Source organism: Lycorma delicatula, chromosome 7 (genome assembly GCF_047948215.1).
Source record: "Lycorma delicatula isolate Av1 chromosome 7, ASM4794821v1, whole genome shotgun sequence".
Classification (NCBI taxonomy): Eukaryota; Metazoa; Arthropoda; class Insecta; order Hemiptera; family Fulgoridae; genus Lycorma; species Lycorma delicatula.
In genome coordinates, this window is record NC_134461.1 from 115,374,099 (window position 1) to 115,396,000 (window position 21,902).

The 21,902-nt window shown below is 31.6% G+C and overlaps 1 protein-coding gene across 3 annotated transcripts in view; it reads right to left on the bottom strand.

The window, feature by feature from the left end:
* LOC142328432 (uncharacterized) overlaps positions 1–21,902 on the bottom strand; it is a 628,302-nt gene that overhangs the window by 51,370 nt on the left and 555,030 nt on the right. The window lies entirely within an intron of this gene.

Here is a 21,902-nt window from a genome sequence, read left to right on the forward strand (position 1 = left end):
TTTACTACATTTCTTCATATATTAATTGAAAGTGATCTCTACCAGACCAATAGATCAAAATTATTTTACTTTTCACTTTTACAATACTTTAAGAAGGACAGGTTATACATTACATTAACATACTTACTAACTTATTAGTTAGTAAAAACCATTTATTTTTAGAATAATATTAAGCAGTAGGTTAAAATATGCTTTGAGAGATAATATCTTATTACATCACATTGTAAAAGATACAGAGATAAGATGTTAATTTCAAAATACAAATTTAAGCAATAATGAATCAAACCAAATTTTATAGTATAATGTTTTTGATCGGTTAATTCAAAATAATTTCAGTCATCTTTGTGAATATTTCACACTAGTGCTTTCACATTGGTGTCAGCTGATGTTATGATTGGTGATTCCTTTGAATTAGGCAAACACTTATTTAGAATGTAGTCATAAAGCATCTTGGATTGAATTGTGTGTGTTAATTTATTACTGATGAATGTTTTCATATTTTCATAATGTTCAGATGTGTAAGTTGTGGATGTTTTTTCTTAATACAGTTGAACATTAAGAAATATTTAACACACACAACATATATGCTAAATAAATTGATACAATTCAAATCTAACACTCTTTTTGTTCACATTCTTAATATATATCAGCCTGATTAAAAACATCTGATGTGGACAACACATGACTTCCTTGTACACCTATTAAATTACATTTACACAAAATGAAAAGTACATAAAATTTTATTTCATTAAAACTTCTGATATTTTTTCATTCACTTTTTTTTTATTATTGAATTATTTTTCATTGTAAGTTTATTTTTTACAATAAGAGGTTAATAATTATTAATAAATTAATTATATTTTAATTAAAAAAGAGTTAAAAAAAAGAGATGAAGTCAGATTTGAATCGATGTGCCTTCCATTTCTAAGATCCAAATATATCATTAATTAAAATTTTATTTGACTATAACTCTGGAACCAATGAGAATAAGTATCACTTGTAATATATCGTCGAAAAGCTCTCAATGAGGGATTATTACTGATACAGGTAACAAAAGGACCTTTTGTTACAGGTAACAAAGTCTACATTTTTTGGGATTTTGGACTTTTTGTTCAGTTGATTGCATTCAAAAGGGGAGGTGCACAACTAGATGTTACAACAGTTCTGAATCCAAAATTTAACCTCCTATGGCTAATCATTTTTAAGTTATGCAAGACACATGTGTACATACGTACATATAGATATCACGCCGAAACTAGTCAAAATGGATTCAGGATGGTCAAAATGAATATTTCCGTTGAAATCTGGAAACTAAAATTTTTCACGATCACAATACTTCCTTTACTTCGTACACATAAATAAAAAACATCTATCATTAGTAACATCAGCTGATGCCTGAGTGAGAGCAGTTATTAAAAAACATTACTTGAATATTACAAAATTTGGTATAGATAGTTTTTGCATAAGTATATATTTTTAAATTTAAATCGTAATTGATAGTTATGGATAAAAACATAAAAAAGATAAGACTATTTTTTTTACTTTTTCCATTTTTTCCGCTGAGGTTAGATGGAAAAGATTCACTGGGATTTTCACATAATCAGATGCCTGTTTTGATATTAATCCAGAGAAAATGATGTTTAGAAATCTATTTCTAAACATCATTTCACATTCTAATTGTCAAAAGGAAAAGTTGTTAACATATTGAATGCATATGTACAAGAAAGATGAAAAGGTTTAGCTTTATCTGGTAAGTACTGTAGATCCAGGGATGGCTTTTGGTGCAGCTACTGGATAAAGAAATAAATATTCCCACAGCTAGAAAAGATTCCACTTATCCATTTAAATTTCCAAGATACAAAACTTTAAAGGTTTTCTCATTTTCAGCATGGATCCAATGGGCATTTAGAGAAATCCAGAGAATAATTAATCTAGGATAATATTAAAAGGATGATTACTCACTGAAGGACTTTGAAACTAGAAAAAAGTAAGTGCTTAAAGGTACCTCGAGACTGTGGAATGTTTTGGTGAGTACAGCAGTACATCTAATATAGCAGCAACCAAGATGTGCTATTTTTTCTGCCATGCTTTTCAGATATTATTTACAAATCTCAACTAGATTTCTTATTCAAACAGTGTATATAACAATCTTTCACTACAGAAAAGGGATATGTTAATCAAGTTTTTTTTAATATTTTTTTATACAATCTGTCTATACCATCTTTCTTATGGCTGTGATGCATTTAAAACAACTGAAGTTCAAGAAGCATCAATCAGAGTTTCTTTCTCTGAGAGTAATGTTCACTATACAAGTATTCCCTTAAGTGAATAGAATGAAGGTATCAATCATAAGGATGAAAGTCATGTACATTTCAGTAGTCCCACACTGATACTCCACTGTTCACTTAATTCAGTGAAAAGTAGCATTGGAAAACCATTTCACATCTTACTTTCTTTACATTAAGTCTGTGATGGAATACTTATTATTCTTAAGGATATCTACATCATTTTTTGGAGTGATTTGTGAATTGTCAGATCATCTGTGTTCATTCTGGATATGGCACTTAACATATTAATAGAATTGTTTTTCAAATGGTATCACTGCAAAGTTGAATGTCATTTGAAGAACGTATTATATGAAAGAAAATTTTCTGATTGAAAATCATTGTATTTCCAACCATCCTTAAACCATAAAACAAAATATTAGATAATAAATCCTGAAAAATATGTTTTTTCACATTTTCCAGGAAAAACTAACAGAGATAACTAAAAAATATATGCTATAAGGTACCAGAACACGCTACCTGTTGTAAAAAACTATTATAATCAAAATTGAACCTGTCTAAATTGAACCAAACTTGAACTAAATAATGTATACTGACTTTATCATTTTGAATGACCACTCTGTTAAACAGATTTATTTATTTATGTATGATAGATGGCATTATCAGATGGTTATAGGTGACATGACTGATGTCAGGTCTTCCAAAAATGGTACTGCCGTATGATATACATCTCATGACAGACTCATTAATGAAAATTATGTATGAAGTAGTTTTTTTTTTGCCTTCTTAACTGAGCGATATATATTATTACACAACAGTATGTAACAGAAATTTAAGTAATAAAAAGTCTACAAGTAACACCTTCAAATTTGATCTCCGAGTCTGGTTATAATATTAACATAATTTCTCTAAGACAATGCAATTCTGTGAAATAGTGCTTCTTGTACCTCAGATACTTAACATAAATTACAGCTGTAATAAATACTGGGATGGAGAGAGAAAAGCAATAAATTAATCTTCTGTAGAAAACAATGCATTGTTACTGGCAGACTAATTGTTATAGTAGTTAGCAAGCTGACTAGGTTATTACATCCGACAAAAGATTTTTTTTATAATTTCATAATCTCATCCTTCTTTTAAAGTATGTGTAAAGGTATGCCCCCCAGGTTATTACAGTAGAATACAGACGCAAGTGTTAAGTGCAAACACACACACACACACACACACACACTCATACATAGACACACACTCATATATAAATTTTAGCTAATGCATTTTTACAGGTCATTCTTGTAAAAAAAATGCCAATCTTCTTGGCATAGTGGTAGGATCTTGGGCTTTCATCTGGAAGTCCCATGTTTGAATCCCAGTCAGGCATAGCATTTTTATATGCTACACTACAAAATTCCATTTTGATATACATTTCCATTGTATAAGCATATGTGGCGATATCATAAAAAAAACACAGAAATTCCACACATAGAAAGTTTTAAATAACCATAAAATTTACAAAAGAAGGCATCCTATCCTAGATTTACATCGCGTTGATGGATACAAACATTATCTATTGCCTCTTACATGATAGCATATATGAAATTAACTTCATTCAGAAGAAAACGGCTGTTATGATTCATTATATAAAAAATCTGTGGACACCATATGACACCGTTTTACGCCTATTAGATTACATATACACATGCTTTTTTTAAATGAAAAGTATATAAAATTTTATTTCATTAATAACTTCTGATATTTTTTCATATTTTTTTTTTTTTTTGTTATTATTCAACTATTATTATTTATCGCAAAAACGTTTTTACAATCAGAGGTTAATAACTGTTAATAAATCAATATATTTAAATTAAAAAAAGGTTAAAAAAACTAGATGAAGCACAAAATTCAATTTTTTTGGATTTTGGGCTTTTTTGACACTTTTGGTTCAGTCGATTGCAATCAAAAGGGGAACTCCACAATTAGAAGTTACGACAGACCTAAATCCAAAATTTCAACATTCTACGGCTAATCGTTTTTGAGTTATACGAGATACATACGCACATACGTACGTACAGACGTCATACCGAAACTAGTAAATATGGATTCAGGGATGGTCAAAATGGATATTTCCGTTGAAATCTGATAACCGAAATTTTTCGCGATCACAATACTTCCTTTACTTCGTACAAGGAAGTAAAAATAAAAAAAAAATAAATTCTATACTAAATTTTTGTAAAGAATTTTAACATACAGTGAACGATTTAAAATTTTTAATACTCGTAAATCTGTAACTCGACCTGTAAAGATTTTATAAATAGCCTAGTGAGGTTAATTATCTAGACGTACCGTTTACAAAAAATAGTAGCTCTCTAATTTTAAATATATAGATTTAATATTATCAAAGTAACAAATTATTTACTTTTAACCTTCCTATAAATAAAACGAGTATATGAAACTATCATAACAAATTTTAAGTCGTTATAATGATCGGGAAAAGAATAAATGATATAAAATTTAAATATAAATAACAGAAAAAGGATTTATTTCACTGTAGTTTTAGTTCGTTAAGCGTTGAAGCTTGTCTCCTTTACCGGATGCAGAGAGATGTTATACACTATTCCTGGAACTGCTACTATACTGTACATATTACGTAGAGTTCGTTCCAGTCAAAAAAGAACGTTGAGATCCTTTAACCTTTTTCTTTTCTTAACGCTAATAAAAAGAAAAGAAAATAGTGTAAAAGAAAAATCTGTTTTTTTTTCAAACAGAACATTAAATAAACGATATAAATATTATAACAGTTTGAATACAATTTATTTAAAACTTTCTATTTACGATCAGTTATAAAAAAACGAGAAATTATTTAAAGCAAGGCTAAAGAAATTATATTGTGCTTACTACACAAGTATGTGTAGATTTGCTTCTATTCCAACGCTGCAATTACTTAGAACCAGCTGCCAACATTTTAATCTTTCTAGGTTTAAGCTTAAGTTAAATAAAAAAAATGTATTAATCAACCTAACTAAAGGTTTTCATATAATTAAAAACAAATGAATTAGAACAAAATAACTCTTTAATGATATTCTCAATAATTTTGATAATATATTTTTTTGTTATGAAAGAGGGGACATTAATAGCTACGGTCATTAGCTCTGTGGAAATTGGTAGTGTAAGAAAAATGCCATGCCTAACTGGGAATCGAACCCGGGACACCTCTGCACAAAAAAAAAGAAAGAAAAAAGTATGTTTGTACGTTTTTAAACTCGTTTACAAGAATTTATGTAAATTTATTTGAAATTAAACGAATGATTTTTTTTTATAAAAACAACATTGTTGAGGAGTTTTGTATTATAATCAATTTCAAAAAAAATAGTTAAATTTTCTGAATCCTTGCCTAGCATGTGGAAAAGGATATTTAATCAAACAAATTCAATTAATCGCTTTTAAAAAAAAATTATTACTTCCTAGTATGAAGTAAAGGAACTATTGTGATCGCGAGAAATTTAGTTTTCACGTTTCAAGGGAAATATTCATTCTTACCACCCCTGAAACCATTTTGACTAGTTTCAGCGTGACGTCTGCACGTACGTAGTGAGTATCTATCTCGCATAATTCAAAAACGGTTAGCAGTAAGAAGTTGAAGTTTTGGACGTAGAATTGTTGTAAAATCTAGTTGTGCACTCCCTTTTGATTGCAATCGACGCGACCAAAAGTTTCCCAAAAAGCCCAAAATCCAAAAAAAAATTTGATTTTGGACTTTCTTAACTGCAGTAATAAGACCTCATTGAGAGCTTTTCAACGATATATCATAAGTGATACTTATTTTCACTGGTTCGAGAGTTATAACCAAATAAAATTTTAATTAATGATATATTTGGGTCTTACAAGGGGAAGGCACATCGGCGAGAATCAGACTTCATCTCCAAGTAGCACCTTGGTAGATGGTTTAAAAGCCAAAACTTGACTCGATTTCAATTTGTTGGCTGCCGCGAATTCACCTATACCGGGTATTTTCTTAGATATCCTGTCAAAAAATACACCAGTCATCTGTGCCAAGTTCAAAATAACTGCAGTATTTACCTCCTTAATATCAAGACATGAACTGACTTCCTCTACCTAACTAAAAGATTTCTTGAGCCATCGTTTTGACACCAATTCCGGAAGTTCTGCTACATCCATACCATCTTTTTCTCATGATCCCTACGCGATCCTCAATGGAATCAGTTTGTACCGTCAATTCTCGAGTCGATTTGATACAAGTACAGATCTAAATTCTGCGATCTGCCCTAACAAAATTCACCCTCACCCTCGGCCTGTTTAATTTCACGCTTCATATTCTTTCAATATTGTCATGTAAAATTTGGATTACATCCTCCAGTCTGTGTATTACTTCTAGTTCATTATCTGCTCCTCGGTCTTCAGCACTCGGGGGTCTTCGTCTTTTTCTATCCTCTCTGGATCTTCTATTTTCTCTATCAGAGGAGGGTGATGTTGCCTCCAATGCTTGAGAACTCACCAGCAGTCTGGCGGCCTCTTTCCTACTATCACCTACTACTCGCTCCTCTCTTCTACTCCTCTCTTCCTGTCCGGGTGTCGACTGGTTCACTTCTGTATCAGCAGATATAAAAGTGATGCTGCCTCTCCATATCAGGAGTCATCAGCTCGAGTTCCATTTTCATCGGTCCCGCCAAGTTTTGGTATGTCGATCTCTTTTTAGTGCCAATTCCTTTCGACGTTTGAGCTCTTTCAGCCTTACCAGCATCAGCCGTCTCAACATCCTTGCTGGCACGGGCAACATCAACTGCCTTGTTATCTTCTCTCTTTTCACTGGATGCCCTTCTATGCATTTTCGGTGAACGTCGTAGTGTAACACTTTACAATACGACGTTCACCGAAAAGGGTTCACAGAATCCTTTTACGACTGGATGAAAAGGGTTCACAGAACCATTAAAGTTCTGTGGTTCGTATTGCAGTTAAAGAAAGAGTCATATTTGTAGAATATTAAAATAGTTCATTCCAGACACACTTCCTGCCGCGAAAAAGAACGACCCGTAAATTTGCGGTCCGGATACAAGACAAAAAACATTCAGTTTTGTTTACAAACACAATCAGTGCTTTCAAATTATTTATCCCATCTACGAATGTTATTGTCACTCGTATGAACGGAACTTCATATGGAATGCACGTTGAACGGTCGCGGTATTGCGATACACCTCGCCATTCGGTACCGATTCTGATGACATCACTGCATAGCAATGCAGCAGGTCAAGGAAAAAAAGTAAGTAATGTACATTATATTTTTAATTCATCTTATTCACATTTCCAGTGAGTGGCACGTACGTTACTAATGTTTGGTATATGACCACGTAATACATCATAGTATTCAAGGGAATAACGTTTTCAGTCTCAAAGTGTACTTTCAAGTCAGTCGATCCGGATTTTACCGATTCGTTCTGATGTGAGCAATAGATTACGAAAATCGGAAGTCCTTCAAGAATTCAGAGAAACTGCATGTCGGCTGTGGGTGTCTCATGCCGTAATATGATTTCTGAAAGTCTTTCAACCACCCGTACATCTTGCTGCTGTCGCCTCTAATCTCTTCGTACAGATAGTAATCCGCATTAATATACACTGATATTCCTGAAATTATAGTAATCGAACTTGGCCATATCTTTAGTGGAATCATTTCTCCTGGCCGTATAAAACCCCAGTATCACCCAACGCAGCTTCTTCTCTGGCAATGTTGTTTGTAGGGTCCACGTGTTACTATCAGACTGCGTCACGTTCGACCAATCGAACGTGTCCCAATTATAGAACCCCCTAGGCAACTTTTTTTAGATTTGATTATCCTGTCCAATTTCACTGTTTCTCTGAGCGCCGGACGCAGATACGGTACGCCCAAGTGATCTTTGTTACCGTAAATTTTGACCCGTGGTTAGCTGATAATATTAGCCAATGAAAATAATTACCACTTATGATATATCGTGAGAAGCTATCAATGAGGAGGGCTTATTACTGCAGTTAAGAAAAAGTCCAAAATCCAAAGAGAATTTGGATTTTGTGCTTTTTTGGACATTTTTAGTCCAATCAATTGCAATCAAAAGAGGACGTGCACAACTAGGTGTTACAACAGTCCTAAATCCAAAATTTCAATATCCTACGGCTAATCGTTTTTGAGTTATGCGAGATACATACGTACTTACGTACGCACAGATGCCACGCCGAAACTAGTGAAAGTGGATTCAGGGATGGTAAAATTGATATTTTCGTTGAAATCTGAAAACCGAAAATTTTGCGATCACAATACTTCCTTTACTCGTACTAGGAAGTAAAAATGATGTATAATAGGAAGTAAATGATATATTATGATGTATTAATGCTTATTTGATGAAGACTTTCCAACAGTTTTCCTTGATCTTTTCAAGTGATAATGTACAGTTATGTAAAAGTAATGTAACGTATAAATATGTAAATACATATTGTTCTGTTACGTGTCGAGCCGTCCGGTGCTGCGATCTAGTGGGTGCTAGCGCTCACCGGAGAGTTCCGCTCGTACTAGGATTCGGCGCTCGAATCTGATCCAAGGCGGCACGTCATACTCTTAGTCCGGAAGGACTCCATTCTTTGTTCGGATGAACGTTAGCTTTAATATTTTATTTAATTTTATATCTTTTTATTTTTATACGTCAAGTTATACGTTATGTTACAATTCATTTCATTAACTGTCAATACGACAATTCATTAAACCATTATTCAACAAGCAATAAAGCGTTGTCTTCATTCATCACCTATGAACATACAGTTCAATTTCGCTTTAAAATCTACTGCATATAATTCTGTAAAGATATAATAAAATATCTATTATTACATTTTAACGAAAAATATTTTCAATTTATTTCAAATTAAAAAAAACCCAAATAAATGTGTTATTATTTTACAAAGAGCTGTATAAAATCTGTAATTGTATAATTCGCGGTGTTTTTGTGATTTTATATTAGCTAAAAGTAGCAAAAGCTATTTTAAATTAAATTTTTATCATAAATGATATTTTTTTAACCTTATTTAAATAAGTTCATAAGGGTATACTATTTTTATACAACTAGTGAATAATACTGTTTTAAATGATAATATTAGTTTATTAATCTTGTGTACATTCAATGAAAACGTGTCCTATCACTGGAAAACACAAATCAATCTTACGACTCCGTTGTGTAAATACATTTACACTAACGAAATGATTAGTTACTAATTATGAATTTCTTAGCTGTTATAATTCGTTTATCTTACAAATTTTTACTTCATCGTTAATTTAACAATATTGGATTGCAAAAAAAGATTGCGGCTAAATAAACGGATAAAAAATTCATTAATATTTATTTTGTTCAAATATTCACCGTAATTTAGTATCGTCTACGCTAGTTGTACTTCAGATGCTTTACATCCATCACTATTGTCATAAGACAGATTTAGACAAATTGTATACAACAACATATTATTTTTTTTTTATTCTGTTAAGCCACCGGAATCACCGTCAGGATGCAGGATATGTATGAATGTAAATAAAGTGTAGTCTTGTAGTCTCAGGTTGACCATTTTTGAGATGTGTGGTTAATTGAAACCCAACCACCAAAGAACACCAGTATCCACGATCTAGTGTTCAAATCCCTATAAAAGTAACTGCTTTTACTAGGATTTGAACCTCAGAACTCTCGACTTCGAAATCAGCTGATTTGCGAAGACGCGTTCACCATTAAACCAACCCGGTGGATATTATTATTGGTATAACAAATTCCTACAGGAAACAATGCGTTAATATACGTAGGCAAGTCAAAGATTATTCACAAATTCGTTATCAACACATCTTCAGATTTATCACATTGCCTTCTGTATATGCAATCTTAGAATAATACTAATCACGTTATCGAAATCTGACCTTGATTAGATGTCTTGTTTATGTTTCGGTCTAACCATACCCGCTCCACGAATAGTGTGTGCAACAAGAAGGCTGGAAGATGTGCTACCGGGCTGAAATAGATTGGAGACTTACAACTCAATATAAAGGCATTATTCTATCATGTAGAAGTGAATATGAATGAATCGAAAAGTTTTAAAGTGGCTAGACAAGCGTGATTCACAAAGAGAAAGTAGGACGCCCCACCATTACTAGCGGGAAGATCAGTAAGCTCAAGAAGAGTTATTGACAAACCGACGAATTTTCATCGACAATGTAGCGTGTTTTCAGCCAGATTAGTCAAGGTTTTACAGATCAAATCATACATGACGAACTTGGTCTCCATAATATTTGTGGGATATGGGTGTACCAAGACAGCCGACCACAGATCATAATCGCAAAATTAATCTAGATCTGCCAATGCTTACTCGATCGCTACAACGAAGGCGAAGAAGTTTCAGTAGAATACTCACAAGAAATGAAATAAGAGCCCACCATCACTATGAGCCAGAATCCAAAAAAACAAATTATGCAGTGAAAACACCCAAGTTCACCAACGAAGAAGAAATTCAAGAGTAAATCTTCCGTGGAAAAGGTGATACTATCCGTTTTTTTTTAATTCAAAAGGGCCTGTACTTTTTTTTCTGTTTAGCCTCCGGAACCACCGTAAGGTATTAATTCAGAGGATGAATGAGGATGATATGTATGAATGAATGGAAATGACTTGTAGCATTCAGATGTGTGGTTAATTGAAACTCAACCATCAAAGAACACCAGAATACAAGATCGAGTATTCAAATCTATATAAAAGTAACTTCCTTTACAAGGTTTTGAACCTTAGAACTCTCAACTTCGAAATCAGCAGATTTGCGATGATGAGTTCACCACTAGACCAACCCGGTGAGTTAAGGACCTATACTGGAAGACTACTTTGAAAGAGGCGTAAGATGAACCGTGCAAGATACATTGATTTGTTGTCCAAAAATCTTAAGCTAGTAATTTGCGCCAAACGCCGTGGTCTATTGTCAAAAAAGTGTTGTTTCATGATAATGGATGTCAACATACTACCGGCCAGATCTTTGAAATCATTACCCATTTAGGTTTTGAGTTGTACACTGCTTATAGCCTAAATCTCGCTTCTTCCGAATATCATTTCTTTGGACCGATTAAAGATGCTTTACAAGGTCGAGGATTTTCAGCGGACAAAAAAATAGGAAAAAATAATGCATAAACGGTTGATCGACCAACCGAAAATGTTTTTCTTTGAGGGAATACTCAAGCTTGTGGACCCCTAAACCAAGAGCCCACCGAGCTAGAGTCTAGTTAACTCGTCATCGCAAATCAGCTGATTTCGAAGTCAAGAGTTCTAAGGTTCAAATCCTAGTAAAGATAGTTACTTTTATGCGGATTTGAATACTAGATCGTGGATACCGGTATTCTTTGGTGATTGGATTTCAATTAACCATACATCTCAGTAATGGTCGACCTCAGACTGTACAAGACTACACTTCATTTATATTCATACTTATCATCCTCATTCATCCTCTGAAGTAATACCTTACGGTGGTTCCGGAGGCTAAACAGAAAAAGAGAGAGACCAAGAGTATCGAAAAGGAAAGAGACTATGTCGAAAACTGACCTAGTTGTTCAACTCCTGTATTTACGTACGCTAAATAAATAGAAAAACTAAAGTGCGAGTAATTTTTGAATTTCCCTTATATAATTCATTGTTTATATAATGCATTGTGTGTAATAATACTTCTTTGAAAGTCAATTTAATTACACTAAAACCATTATTTCAATTTTATTCAAGATTTCCCGTATCTAAAATTAACCGTATTACAAAAAAGAAATGTTCCTTGTCTTAGTAGAGACAATGCATATAAACCATTGTCTTGAAATAAAATAGAATACATTTATTTGTTTTTAACATCATCTATCCCAGTTCTTCTAATGACTGCGACGCATTTAAAGGTAACTGACATGCAACAAGCTTTCTCTGAAAGTAATGATGTTCATAATACATCCCAACCCTGTAGAGGGAAGATACCCACCTTGTGACGTTACCGGTCGCTACACCACCCCCTCCGTTTCGAGCCCTAAGGGGCTTTACGGAAGTCGTCTTTTGACCCTCTAATTGATTACATCTCACAGTCATCAGACAGGCCTCGGTCGGGATGCCACCGATGTAAATACCTCGGTAGACATTTGGATCAGTAAATCAAATTTTTCCTTCACGTAGGCCTCAAACGGATATCTTCACATCTAACCTAGCCTGGTTCCCTCAAACTAACTAACCGAGACCGCAGAAGCGTGGACCCCGTGCCTAGTCCAAATTTGACAACACCGTTCGTGACTGTGAATGCCTCAGAAAACGAACGAGTTGTAAATTAAATCAGTACTACACTACTCATATCAATCAAAATTTTCATAATACAGTCAGTACCTATGCTGAATAAAGTAATACTGTTATTTGTAGGTGCGAAAATCATCAACATTTCAGTGGTCTCGGAATGTTGATATGCAACGGTGAATTAGGCTAAGTGAAGAAGGTAACGGAAATCCATTTCTTTTTCGTTAACTTATTAATCTTGGCCTGATATGCTTGTTATTCTTGATGTTTACTATGTCAATTTTGAAGGCGACAGACCTTTATCAGACACACAAAAGAATTGATATTCTTATTTAGAGAAATTTGTCCGCAGTCAAGTTGACTGTAGGCTTATTGCAGCAAGAATAATCAGTTATGAAAAGAATAAAGCCTTTTACAACGTAGATCTTGCAAGAGGATGTTGATAATTAGGTGGTTAGTTAATTACAAAATGAAGAGACATGAAGGAAATAATAATTACGAGGATCTTGTAGAGAGCGTACTAAGTTGGTAGGTCATATAATAATACATAAAATAAAAATAAACATAAAAAGCCAATTTATTGTAGGAAATACGTACAGGGAATGCAAAGATAGGTATAGAGTTATATAATAGATATTACTTGATTTATTATTTGTTACTTAATTAATAATTACTTACTTACTTAATTATGTACTTAATTAGTAAGTTAATTAATTAAATACATATTAGTATTTTTCAGATAATCATGACTGGTAATTTAACCATCGACCAACGGAAATGGATGGTCAAACAATTAGTAAGTCTGAGAATGCTGAAATGGTTCAACAAAAACGGGCTATAGTATTTTATATACCTTCACCAAGTAGACTAACCATTAACAGATTACGCAATAAATGTGATGTAACTGGCTCCATCCAGAAATCAATAATGATAAAACCTCTGTGCAAATGTGTGTTTGAGTGTAGAAACTAGACTGCAGGAATGTGTAAATGCTGAAGGCCGACAAAATAAACACCTCACAAATTGTACTTAATTGTAATTGTAATTCTGATAGTGTCCTCCTAAAGGTACTGTTTTGTTTCATAATAAATAACGCATTACGTATAAAATATGAGAAATTTTAATAAAGAAAACTCTAGAACTCTATAACTGTCAGTGGCGTAGCATGGGTTTCAGCCGCCCGGGGCGTAGGCCAAATTCACCACCTCCTAATTTAAGTATTTAAATCCAATAGGCTCCAAAATTTAGAAATTCTAAAGAACTTTTTAGCAAGAATAAATTTGTTATTGTGTATTGTACAGGGTACAAATAAAAAAGTAATGTATATATGTTTTATAATAAACACATTTGTTACAAAAGTTCTTACACGAATGCCGCTTATTGATATATACACAACATTTATGATACGCGTCGATTAAGCTATTATTACATGAAATTAATAACCCAACATTTTTCGACAAATTTCAATAATTTATCACAGATCAGAAGACGCACTTAAAGAAAATTATGAATTGAGGTAACTGAATCAGTGTGAATTGGACGACTGATGTTTCAGGTGTTATTAGACAATATTGAACTCTATTCTTTATATGAAATAATTAATTCTCATTTAATATTCGTTGCTAACAATCCGAGCACAAAATAAAACAGGGGAATTACCGCAAGGCAACTGGTTAGTACAGACGGTGTTACCAGTCGCTAGAGCGAACCCACCGGGTTGGTCTAGTGGTGAACGCGTCTTCCCAAATCAGCTGATTTGGTAGTCGAGAGTTCCAACGTTCAAGTCCTAGTAAAGTCAGTTATTTTTACACGGATTTGAATACTAGATCGTGGATACCAATGCTCTTTGGTGGTTGGATTTCAATTAACCACACATCTTAGCAATGGTTGAACTGAGAGTGTACAAGACTACACTAATTCATATCATCCTCGTTCATCCTCTGAAGTATTATCTGAACAGTAATTACCGGAAGCTAAACAGGAAAAAGAAAGTCGCTAGAGCGAGCGAGATGACAACACTCGCTTAAAGAAAGGGGATTCCCCAGTTCCGTCACAAATTAAATAATAAAAAGTTCCATATTCATTTTAATCGGTCTGATTGTAGGTGTGACAGAAATATGAAAAGAAATGGTTCAGATTTTTAGTTCAGATTACAAGATATTTTTATTTATTGTGAAAATTTTCCGACCCCAAAAAGTACCGCCCCCGCTACGCTACGCCACTGACAACTGTATATCTACTTCTTCACCCCACAGTATAATAATCTTATACTTAAAAATAAAAAAATTAACATAAAGGAAAAAAATGTAAAATCATAGTATTAGTTAATAAATATGAGAATAAACTGTGATGTATTATATGTCATACGATGTATAATAAGAGCTGTATGCTTTTATTGGTTTTAATAACATATTGCTAAAAGGTGCTTTTTGTTTTTTTATGTTTTTACTTTAATGTAGTATTTATGTTTAAGTATTTATTATGCAGTTACTTAAATAGTAAAACTATTAGAAGCATTTTAAAACGACAAATTAAGTCAAGAATAATTCTTCTTCTACTTACTTTCTGAGAAAACAAAAAAGTATATTGCTTTAAAAAAAAAAAAAACTTAACTGTCTTCCAAACTAATACCGCTCTTGGCTTCTTTTTAATATACTTCTACTTAGGCTTTAACAAAATAGTTGATTGTATTCCTTATATAGAATGTTCCAAACTGAGCTGACGTAAGATTTTAATAAAACATTTTTTATTTGATAATTGATAATATTTTTTCTTTATTAGAAACTAATGGCAAGGAGATTATGACATTTGACAAATGAGCACCCCGGCCTTTGCTGCACATATTCACTTTTTAATAAAATTTTCCAAAACATATTGACATAATTGCTGGGAAATGTCGGCATTGTTGTACCGAATTTCTTCTTTGAGGCTCTCAATTATTTGTAGTTTATTGATTTACACTTTATCTTTAAGATAACCCAAAACGAAAAAATCCAACGGTATCAAGTCGCATAATCTTGGCGGCCAATTCACATCACCTCGCTGCGAGATAATGCGACCGTTAAATTTTTCTAGCAATAACTGCATGGTTTCATTGGCAGTGTGGTATGTTGCACTGTCTTATTGAAACCACATGTCTTCCACATCCATATAATTAATTTTAGGCCATAAAAAGTTTTAAATAATCTCATGATATCGTATTCCATTAATGATAACGCCACCTCCATTTTTATTTTCGAAGAAGTAAGACCCAATCAATCCCGAAACTCCGCACAAAACCGTGACCCGTCAACGATACATAGCAAGTTCTTCAATCTTTTTTAGATTTTCTGATCCCCAAATTCTATAATTTTGTTTGTTGACAAAGCCGATGAGAAGAAGTTGTTCCTCATCGCTAAAGAAGATATTTTTTTCTCGAAAACTCGTGATCGACTTGTTGAGTTTCCAAAACTCAACTTTTTTTCGAGATATTCAAATGTGTACTTTTCCATAATTTAACCTCTAGTCGAGTGTGGATTCTCATACTGAGAGGTCGTGCTGTGTCTAGCTCTGCGTTTAATAACTTTTTGGATTGAATTTTGGTGAATTTAACGAATACTTAGTAAAGAATTGTTGGTATAAGGTTACCTCATAAGTCTTTAAAGTTTCGAGTTATTTGGTTGATGGATTGTACTGTTTTTGGAATTTTTTTTAGTGACTTTTTTTTCCATATTATACGATGCTTAAGCCTATAGACTAGTTGAGTGAAAATATTCTAAGTCTTTAAACACGACAAGACTGTGACGTCAGTGATACTTTAAGTAAACAAGGACTTGTAATACTTTCTATACCAGTGATAATTTTTCTAAGTTCTGAGTCTCATTATAAGAAGGAATCTTTATGCTTAAATAACACCTGAACCATACCTAATCAACCCAAACCCTTTCGGATCTTCACCGATCACACCCCCCCCCCTCGACCCGCTTAATTGTTTTTGATTTTTTTTGTAAAGAGCGAAAAACCAGTAAAACTGTCTGCTTGGTTATCACAATTATCAAAAATTTAATAAAGAAATAAATACAAATAAGTCTGTGTTTCATTATTCCGATTAGGACTCTATTAACCAATCTAAAACTGCAACCTCATAAATAAACTACTCGTGTTACAAAAGTGTATTTTTTACATTAAAAACCTTAAACATTTAATGCATTTTTAAAAGAAGAATTAGCATTCTCTAGAGACGTTTTTATAAATCTCTATAAAATTTAAATTTCTTTCTAAGAAAGTTTTGTTTTAATTTGTAACTAAAAATTTTAAATATTTTCAAATGTACACGTCTATACATTATATAAGGAAGAAGACCTAATAATTATACCATAATTATACAATTATTATAATTATAAATAATAATAATTACTATTACAATAAAGAAATAATAATTATATAAGACCTATAATTATCATGTAGCAAAAAAAAAACTCTTGTACAACTTTTGATTATAAATTAGATCGCAATTTTTTCAATTAAAAATTTAGCTGTATAGTTTAATTTTAACACATTATATTTATAAAAAATTCCTTTCGGCACGCCGGAAGGCGGAGGTAGATTTCACCGGTGCTAAGTAGGGGATAAAAAGGATTTCCACCTTAAAGTTAATTAAAACTTCAAATTTACTAAATACGACAATGGTTGCATGTGAAAAAAAGTTTCACACGTTTAGCTTATAATTCCATCCCTTGCCGTAAGGGTTGGTCATATCAGAAATTGTTTCAGACAGAAAATTTTTAGGTAATGTATAGAGGACTAACGACCACTTTAAACATTTGATACTGTGCCTATTAAAGGAGGTATGATTTTTTTGTCTTCGAAATCCAATTTTTTCCAGCCCTTGGACCAATGGTTGGTGATATTCAAAAACTTTACTTAGATAAGTTTTAGGTCCTTATCCAAAGAATAGTAGGAACTTTAAACGAATTTGATATATTACTTAATAAGAATGTTATAGCGATATTTTGTTTTTTCGTAAAAGTACCGCCATTTCCACCTCCATGGTTCGATTTTGCTCATTAACGAACTCGACCGAGATTTTGGGATGAATTATTTTTAAGGAACAATCTGAAAGTGATTGGAGCAAAATTACAGCAGATATCGTGGCCACAAAAAAGTGAAATATATATATATAAAAACTTTTAAACTGATGGTAGTTTTGGAGTCTGGAGGATGTGAAACGCGAAGATATGTCGAAATTTTCTGGAAGTCGAATCATGGTATCCATTACAATATGTAGCTTTCTTACGAAATCTGCCTAAAATAATACTAAATCTTTGTATTAATCGAAAACATTATAAAATAAATAAATGCATTTGAAAAATTACTATGTATACGTAAATTATTTTCACACTTCAAAACTTAAGAATTAATGGAAAATATTCGGAAGGTTACCATAAAATATATTTTTTTTTTTTACATAAAAGTTCAATCACATAGCATAATTCCTTTTTTTTATGAATTTTATTTACTGTACATATTTATTGTAATTTATCATTTTGTTTATTAAAATCGATAGAAGATACTTTCTCTTACATAATAGGCTACAAATATAATTAGTTATTTTTTGATTAGGTTTGTACATAAAAATAATATTAAAAACTAATTATACAGTAAAAACATGGTTGTCAATAAAGATTTTCCTATAAATTAAATTGTATTTTTAAAAGTTGTCTAAAAACAAATAAATAAAAATAATATTATTCAGTTTATTAAATTTTGATGTCACGAAATCGGGACGAAAATAAAAAAAAAAACACAAATAAATTATCAATTTTTAAATTGTCGCCAAAAAAAAAAAGAATAAATTAAATAAAAAATAATTGAGTAATATTATTCTTTACTTTATAATACTTTATTTCATTTTATTTTTAGTTTGTTTTTCACTTAAAATATTAGTGAATTTACAACATAAATATTTGAAAAAAAAGGTAGAAGACAAAATTTTCATAGAGATAAAATATCAGAAAAACCACATTCAGTATAAACAACCAAGACTGAACTAAGGCCGATTTTAGAAAACGGGATTAAGTTTTCTAAAATCTTTGCTAGAAAATACTTAGAAAATCTGAAAGATTTTCAGATTATATACCCACACACATCATTATCTATAACCGTTCAATTGTAAGTAATGTTACGACAAAAATAAATTCAAGTAATCTATGATTAAGTTTAAAATAAAAAACTGATTATAAGTAGGACTTGAAAATAAAGAAAATGCTTTAAAAATAAAACCATCTGTTTGAGAGTTCCATCTTTTAAGTAGATTTAATAAGAAAGCTACATAGCCCATTGTAATGGGTACCATGATTCAACTTCCGGAAAATTTCGACATGTCTTCGCGTTTCACATCCCCCAGACCCTAAAACACCGTCAGTACAAAGGTTTATATATATATATATTTCACTTTCTTGTGGACACGATAACTGCCGTAATATTCCACCAATCACTTTCAAATTGATACGTAAAATATAACGACCCAAAATTTCGTTCGAGTTTGTAACGACCAAGAATTTTTCCAAAAAACAAAATATCGCTATAACTTTCTTATTAAGTAATATATCGTATTAGTTTAAAGTTGCTAGTATTCTTTGGATAAGGGCCTAAAACTTATCTAAGTAAAGTTTATTGATATCACCAACCATTGACCTAGGGGTTTGAAAAAATGTGGTTTCAAAGACAAAAAAGAATCATATCTCCCTTAATATGAAGAGTATTTGTCTGTAACAATTTTTGTTATGACCAACCCTTACGGCAAGGATGACCAAACTTTTTCTGGGATTGTAAGATGGGGTTTGTCGTATGCTAAACATATGAAACATTTTTTCACATGCAACCATTGTCGTATTGAGTAAATTTGAAGTTTTTCTTAATTTATTCCCTACTTAGTACCGGTGAAATCTACCTCTACCTTCTGGCGTGCCGAAAGCGATTTTTTTTTTTTTTGAAGTACGTTAAAAATGGAAAATACATTTAACATGTTCATAATACTTGAATTCTATCCGGATAGGATTAATTCTTTTTAGTTAATTATCTGTTAATACCATAAAATTAAATCTTTCTTATTTCCTAAATGAAATCTCTGTAAATTTTAACGTTTTGATGAAGACGGTAAATGGTTTTTTTAAGAACATGGCACATCGCCAGTAAAGTAATATAATTAAGTATCCAGAAAATTAGTTAAACCTAATTATAACTTAAAAAAATAAGAAAAACATGCATAATTAAAAAAAAATATTAACAAAACTTAATGTTATTATTTTTATTATAAAAAAAAATCATCAAAATATTAACTAAAATATAAGAAATCATAACTATTATTTTACGTAAAATAATTTTATTAATTAAATTCCTTACTAGATTAAAAATTTGGAAAGGAATTTTAAGTTTAGAAATAATTTTTTAATCTTAAATTACTTACGAAAAACAATTAATTAACTAAACTTTTAATAATAAACATAAATGTATTATATAGATGCTTCATTTCACTATAAAGTTACTCACTCACAAAAATAAATAAATAAAAAATTTACTACGCTACACATCCACAACTTTAAACCATATGTAAGTATAAGAATAACGCGGTTAAAAATAAGTTAACAACAAACAACGAGTGTATGTGTGTTGCTATTTATTATGAAGCAATAAAATGATATTTAATAAATATTTGAACTATTTTACCGTCTGGAAATACCAGTTGACGTCTTCTTGACTAGGTCTAACAACTTGGCTTTGAAACTGGAAGTTAAATCTGGACTGGACTGGAGAATGGAAGGGAAGAAAGAATATTAACCCAGTAGGAGAGGATTATAATAGATGAAGTGTGGTAATAGGAGGGATAAAAAAAAACATAAGTGTGTAGGAAGTACGATACGATGCATGGTAGCGCCTTTTAATACTCGATACTTTTTTTTATTATTTTTACGTATATTTACATACAATCGGTAGCGGTAAATAATTTTGTTAATATTAATTCATAATTATCTATCCTATTGTTTGTTTTTTTAATTATTTAATTATTTGTTTGTAAATAATAACGACAAAGCAATTTTGTTTTGAAAACATACTTCAAATCTAGAAATAAGTTTGCGAATTAAAGTTTTAGGTATGGCAAAAACGAATACTATACAAATTGTTGTCATCAGAAAAATATAATTTTTCGAAATTGACCAATTAAAACAGTACAGTTTTTGATAATTGAATGGGTCAACGGATAAACGTTGCAAATAACAAAAAGTAAATTTTACAGGAAAAAAGATCATCTTAATCTTAACAGATGTATGAAAAATCATGTTTAATGAAACATAAATTACAATATTTGTCTATCCTATATTTCTTTTTTACGTTAAAATAAAGCTATTTTATGTTGAATTGTTATTTAAAGAGAATAATCAGTGGAAAACGATGCATTTGTACACTTAAGAACGTTAAGAAATCTTTTTCCACAGAAAACAAAAACGTTTTTTCATTGAACTGATACAGAAAAAAGTGTTAAACTTGCAACGTTTTTGAATTTCTTAAATATCTGGTGCTACAAAAAATAAGTACACCATTATATATATTAAAAATGTAAAAAATATATTTCAATAAAAAAACAAATAATAATGATAAGTAAATAATAACATTTCTGGATCTGTTACTGTAATATTACGCGTACTTACCGGTCTAGATAGCGCTATAGGTCTAGAAAGGAAAGTACTGTAATCGGTCTAATTTGGATATATGCGGTTTTCACTGAATCTTGACATTTTGACACTGGTCAAACCAAGTCAAGTGTCGAGTGTCTTGGTTTGGTTGACACTGGTTTTGACGTTTTGAAAGACCGGATGGAAATTTTCCGGATGTTAATGTTTGTACGTGAGTTCCATGTTGGTCTCTAAATCACCTTATATATCCAGAACTACTGTACCGATTTTGACCAAACTTGATTAATTATTTCTATATATGAGGCATTAATGCCATTAAATTTTCAACATAAAAGGTCAGGAGAGTAAAGCTGTAGAGCAAGATCACCCTGAGTATCTCGAGATATTACCTAATTAAGGTCATATTTTTATTAGGCACAATTAAAACAATAATATTTGCAAAAAACGTTTTTTCGCATCCCATCCCAAAAAAACGCTGTTGTAATCGTCTGCTATGTTATAACGTCACAGGTGAATGGAATTAAATAAATGAATAATATTTAAAGTGTAAAAAAGTAATTCTGGTCTGGCAGGGTCTCGAATTCGATCGCCCGGTTGACTCGATAACTGGTGCGTTAAGCCTCGCGGGTACATCAATCTGCCGACGG